Below are 6,428 nucleotides of genomic sequence, written 5' to 3' on the forward strand. Positions count from 1 at the left end.
ATCTTGTTTTCTGTACTGAGTACCAATGCTACCAGGTCCCACACCTGGACTCTACCTATCGACCCATCAACTCTCATGGACGGAGGACCAACGGGTTTACTTCCCTGTTCCCTGATCAGAGATTTTATGCCTCTGAAAATCCCGGCGGCGATGACTGGGATTGAACCCAAGCCTTTTGGGGTTAGATGCCATCACGCTGGCCACTACAGCAGTGGCGCTGCTATCAGGAAAGCTTGTTAAACATCAGTGTCTAGAATGTTGGGGAAGTTTTAAGATGTTGAAGAGTTAGTTTCGATAATTTAAGCGCATTTCCATTAACTTCAGAAAAATTTCTAGAACTTCAATGAAAATCTAATAACTACCTTTATATTTAACTTTTATTTCAGGGAAATAGTGGGAACTTTTGGAAAGTTTTGGAAATTGCCGGTAAGTCCAAATTACTCCAGGAATGTTGTGAAATTTAAGGAATACTTCAGAACTTCACAGAAGTCTAGAGAACATCAAAAAATGTTCCATCTCAACATTTATTGACCAATTTTTATAAATCAACTTCCAGTAGGTTAGAAATTGATTCCAATTTCGATGTATGTCATTATATTTAAGATGGAATAGATTTTCAATGTATACAGATGGTTTTCAAGTTTAATACATTAAAATTTCAAATGGAGCAATCTTACGATAGCGCAAGTTAGCGCAGCTGAATCCACCTCTTAAAGTTGCGCCTATGTTTAGACTTAATGCCCTCATAAATACATTTAGGGAAACTTTTGGAGCAAATTCCAAAAAATTCCAAGGATCTTTTGCCGGAAGTTGGTGAAAACATAAAACGTCAGAGGGAATTGATTCAGGGTTTCGATAGGGATTGATTTTCAAAATGATTGTTTGGTATGTTTGGCATTCAGTCTCAAAAAAAAAATGCGTTGACTGCTATTCCTTCATCGCCGACGTATCGGCTCTTTTTATGGGGCCTTCTTTAGGGCTCGATTCTCAAATCTTAAATATTGCCTGCAGAAGACACGAGATATCTCTAGCGGAATGCAGAAGCTTCTTTGGAAGAAGTTTGGAAGTTCCGGAGAAGGCAGAAACTTCTGGGAGTAAAAGTATTAAACTTCCCAAGGAAGTTTGGATAAACTTCCGGTACATAACATATGTGGAACTTCATGCAAAACTGTTGACTAAAAGTTGATCCCTTTTTTGTGTTTCCTCAGTGGTATAACTGGTATAGTTGGATATCGATCCGTCAAAATTAAATCTTCGTGATTCGACACTGAGTCTTCATATAAGCCAATGTCGAAAACGTAAGCAATGGCTTCTTTCGTAAATATCTTGTAATTCAAAGTCAATCCATGCAACCCAGCAATTCTATCAGCTATGGGGACTTTCCCTAGTTCGTGGTGGCTTAGTTGAGCGAGTTTTCATTCTCAAGAAATTCGTGGAAAAGTCAGTGTTTACGTTTGTGACATTGGCCCTTATGAATGAAAATCAGATAACACGCTATTTGAAAACCACCCAAATTTGAGTAAAATTCACCCTGATCGGTCAAAACTGAATCTATCAAAAAATGGGTAAGCTATGTTGGGAGTGACAGGTTAACAATTGAACAACGTCGGTCGGATCCATGCCAATGTTGCTCATGTGTCAGCTTGTCGCTCCCAACATAGTCCACCCATTTTTGAGTAGGTTCAGTTGTGACCGATCTGGGAGGATCTACCCAAATTGGAATGGTTTTGAAATAACGTGTAAGTATTGACAGTGGCTTTCTAACTCTTTACTCCTATGGTAAAATCCTGAAGTCTAGCGGTTTTTGTCTCTTCACTCCACCATGGTACCAGCGAGCCACCGTCTCTTCATGCAAAGATTAACAGGAGCTTATGAGATTTTTCACTGGAGTGAAAGGGTAAGGTAATGTCTAACATGTCTCGCACAGACTGACGTTTGCTTATGGGATTTTCCCATAGGAGTAAACCCTAGTAGCATGTTTGTCACATATCGGTTGTAGAATCTTCTTTACGACTTATTTCAGTCATAATTAAGTTGCTGCAACTTTTCTTAACGGAAGTGTGCTACTCGGGAAGAGTTACAGAGTGACCGAAAAGGCTAATTGTCAAGGTAATGCGGCCATTTTTTTAGACTAGCTCTGGGGCACAGGGGGCCTATCAAAGGAATCAATTTTACGCAATTGAGAAACATAGAGAGGGTTGAAACCTTGGGTATTGCAGGTATCGATAAGCGCTCCTTCTTGCAAAATTCTTGTGAATGGAAGATACAAGGTTAGCTCAAAACACTCAATAAACACTGAATATCAAGAGATTTATGTCTGTTTTACGTATCAATTCCAAGAAGAAGAAGTTCCACTACATCTATCAAATGAACAAGGTTTCAAAGAATTGCCAGCAAATATCTTCAATTCCTCAATGCACACTATGTTTTTTTCAATATTCAGCTCTTTTTTATACTGGCGGTAGAACTTTGACTGCTTCTAAAGATTTGCAATACTTATAGATAAAGCAGGACACTTGTTGCAATATGTTGCTACTTTAAACTTTATGCATCTAACTCCAAATTTGTGCGGTTGTTATGAAATGAAATCAAAGTTTGATTCAATTAATTCCAACAAAAAATGTTATGGAAAAAATGGCGCATACATTTATTATCTAAGAAAGAAAATTTAAAAAAAAATTACCCACGCAAATTTAAAGAAATAAACAAGTATTCGCATGGAGTTTCTCCAATTTTTGGTCAAAATAACATAAAAGCAATACATATAAATGATTATTTCAATCCAATCGTGTGAAAACTTTTATGAATACCTGCATTTCTAAATAAAAAATCAGTTCAGCTTCGAACCTGTTCGGATACGGTTGTGTATAAGTTTATGCGTTCGCTGATTTTGCCAGATTAGCGCTGGCACTCTGCCTCCCGGACGGTTATACGTGTGTGATTGGTGGTTTTCTCGCTTTCCGAGAAGTTTTGGAATCGAAAAAGAAAACGTGATGCATCATGTTTGCAGGCATCAGAAGAAGTGTCGCTATCTGCGTTGTTTGTTTTTTTCTTCGCTTGTGCTCCCGGTACAGAAATTTGTGGCGTCGCGTGTGATAGCTTTTGATTTCAGTTTGTTTACGCGTTGTATGATTTTGTGAGCGGTCGCTTCGTGTTCGCGTCATGGAGCAATCGATTACATTCGACCAGAGGATTGATCCCCGTAGGGCGGGTCTATGATCGGAGCTACTACACCAAGCGTGACATAGCTGCTTGCAAGGGATTCAGTTGGACTGATTTGGTGAGATTGTTCCATTTTTCTACTTTTGTCTATTTAAACTTAATTTCTATGAATGCGTATCGTTTGGAATCATTTGATTCGGATGAGACTCTTAACTTTTATTTGTTTACATTGTGTTTCAATTGGTATTCTTAAGAACTTCATAAAATAAGGTTTCAATATTTAAATTGAGCATATCGACTAGCCTAGTGGCTGCCGCTTTTGCTTACTGAGTAGAAGACCGTCGAGGATCCACATTGTAAAGATTCCCTATTTTCAGCTTTTTTACAGGCTGGAGTTGTTGTTTGAACCATTTAGTTTATCAATTTAATTTATCTGTATAACAATTATTCACAAGCATTCTTCCAGGTCAATTCAAGAATAGTTTGATGATGATAAATCTTCCTAATATTCACATTACAGTTATGACCCGATCCTGTCAATCTCTCCGCGCATCAGACTGTTATTTTTCAATAATTCCACATAATTGTAATTTCATACCTTCCTCCTTCAAGATGAATGTTTAAGATACACATACTTTGCTAGCTGACAAAATGGGGTCATTGCTGTATAATTATTCTCTTTTTGAAGCCTTCATTCAGACTGGATCTATTGATTTAAATTATTTGAGTTTTCTTCCAGCTCTTTGATGACGGAACATCACTAGATTTATACTGTAATGATTCGCTCTTACAGCTTTCACCCTGGTTTTGTCTGTTGATTTGATTTGTTTGAATTGGTTTTCAGCTCTTTGGTGTTGGCAGTCGCGGGCGATCAATTTTGCTCATGCTCATGCTCTAAGTTCATTTTCAGCATTTCGATGATGGAACGTCTTCAGATTTATATTATAAGGGGGCTTATTACGGATGTCACATCACGGTGAAAAGTTGTCACTTGTCGTCACGGTGAAGTGATTCACATTTGATTTGTACGGTAATCACGGCTCTTATTCTGAGTATCACTTTCTTATCACCGTGTAGTGACACCCGTAATAAGGCCCAATGATACACCATTTGGTTTTGGCTTCGGGCAAATCCAAGTATAATGCATGATAACACTGATTCATTTAAAACCATGGTCGCATCACTTATCAAGGTGAATCCTGATCCAACGAACCCAACTTACTAACAAAATCTCCTTTTCTGTGTCTTTTGTTGGAAATTTCAGGGTTACATCTTCCTTATTGGGAGCTGAGGAGACATAGAGCTGCATCATATTGTATGTAAAATAATTATTATTTTCATTGCGGAATACCAGTTTTTTTTATCCATATAAATGTATTTTCATTATTACGTATTTTAATGTTCTGATATATTTCATTTCTCCATTACATATGTTTACTATATATATATAAATAAATACTGGGTTGGGAGGGAGCATCAGGGTATCATTTGACCTGAAACTGGACGATTGGAGTGGTATGACAACCGGAGTCTAGGAGGGAATAAACACTATCATTTTCTTTATCTTACCGATTCGATTGTGATGGTGTGAATTCTACTCCAACAGTTTCAGTGAGATTGACGCGCCCTTCTTAACAAACCATCCTGTAGGAAGCTTAATAAGTATTGCGAATTGCGTTATTCGATTTGTTGGATCGTATCGTTGGAAGGAGATTCTTAAATTCCCGTGGATTTCGCGTAAGTGTCTCTGCTTACGGGTCCACCCCACCGTTTTTGGCCCTTCATACAGCGATATTGTGAATTCAGATCGGTAGCTCAAATTGATCTTGCTATTAAGTGGAGCTGCATACAAGACAAGATCTTCGAAGGGATGGTGGCTACCTTACATACATACATACATACATACCTGCATTTCTAATTAAAATAGCATGTAATGACCAATAAGAGCATCATGTGTTACCTTTAAGCTCTTAAACCACTTGCATGAATCAAATGTAAACAAACAATGGAAGAACCAGTCTTGGAGCCGCACAGTGGTCTAGAACTGTGAAAAGACGGTCAAAAGTCATAATCTCATGAATCTTGCATTTTAGACTAGTGGTGTCTTCAGAAAAGTTTCCGGATATAAAAAGCCCTTCTCTTGAGATTGACAAATCAATGATTAAAGATTAAAAATACCACAAAATATTTATGAGATAATGACTTTTGACCGTCTTTTCACAGTTCTAGACCACTGTGAGCCGGTCAAACTCTTAGAGTCAGTTACCAAAGGCTTTTCCTACGTGGTTGACATGTAATTAGTTTCAATTTCCCCCAGTTGAAGATACTGGATGTCCAAAAACTGGGATCACTATCTGTCAGCGAGGGTAAAAAGAGTTTTACCCCCACAGACTCGTTTCGTGTGTCCTTTTCTGGTTCAGCCCTTCCTCACTACATCGAGCTGGGAAAACTTCGACTACCTGTGCGCTTGTTTGTTCCCCGGGTCATGAACTGCCAAAACTGTAAGCAGTTGGGACATACGGCCTCTCACTGTTGCTGCAAGGCACGCTGTTCCAAATGCGGGAGAAGCATGGGGATGACACCTGTGCAGCTACCGCACCAAAATGCGTGTACTGCAAAGAATCTCCTCCTCGTTGTCTCTCGTCGTGCCCGGTGTACAAACAACGCGGGAGAAACTACAACGCTCACTTAAGGAGCGTTCCCGGCAGTCTTTTGCAAAAATGTTTAAGACAGCCGTGCCATCGACCAACGAAAAAAAATCAGCCTGCCCAAATCAAGGAGTGGTGTGAAAAAGGAAGTTTCATCTCCTGCTGGTTTTCGTAAAACTGACTACAACCTAGATTTTCCACCTCTTCCGGGGACATCCAAAACCACTCATGTCGCAATTTTAAGAACAGAAACCCCTTTTTCATCTGGGTTGTTCTCATTTGATACATTGTGGACGGTATTCTCAAATATCTCAACATTTCCGAACCTCTGAAAAGCATTGTCCTCACATTGCTTCCCACTGTGAAATCCTTCTTGAAGCAATTGACATTGAAGTGGTCCCTCCTTGCAGCAATCATTTCCTTCGATGGATAATTTTCCAAGCGAGGTCGGGGATTTGATCACTGTTCAACAGTGGAATTGTCGAAGCCTTATAGCGAAATTAAATTCGTTCAAGTATTTAGTCCATAACAATAGTTGTGATCAGCGGCGCCGGTGGTGTAGTGGTAAGCGTGATTACCTCTCACCCCAGCAGGCCTGGGTTCAATCCCAGTCGGCGA

This window comes from Ochlerotatus camptorhynchus, unplaced genomic scaffold (assembly GCF_037179485.1).
Source record: "Ochlerotatus camptorhynchus isolate MF236.1 unplaced genomic scaffold, CSIRO-AGI_Acam_v1.1 ptg000758l, whole genome shotgun sequence".
NCBI classification, from domain to species: domain Eukaryota; kingdom Metazoa; phylum Arthropoda; class Insecta; order Diptera; family Culicidae; genus Ochlerotatus; species Ochlerotatus camptorhynchus.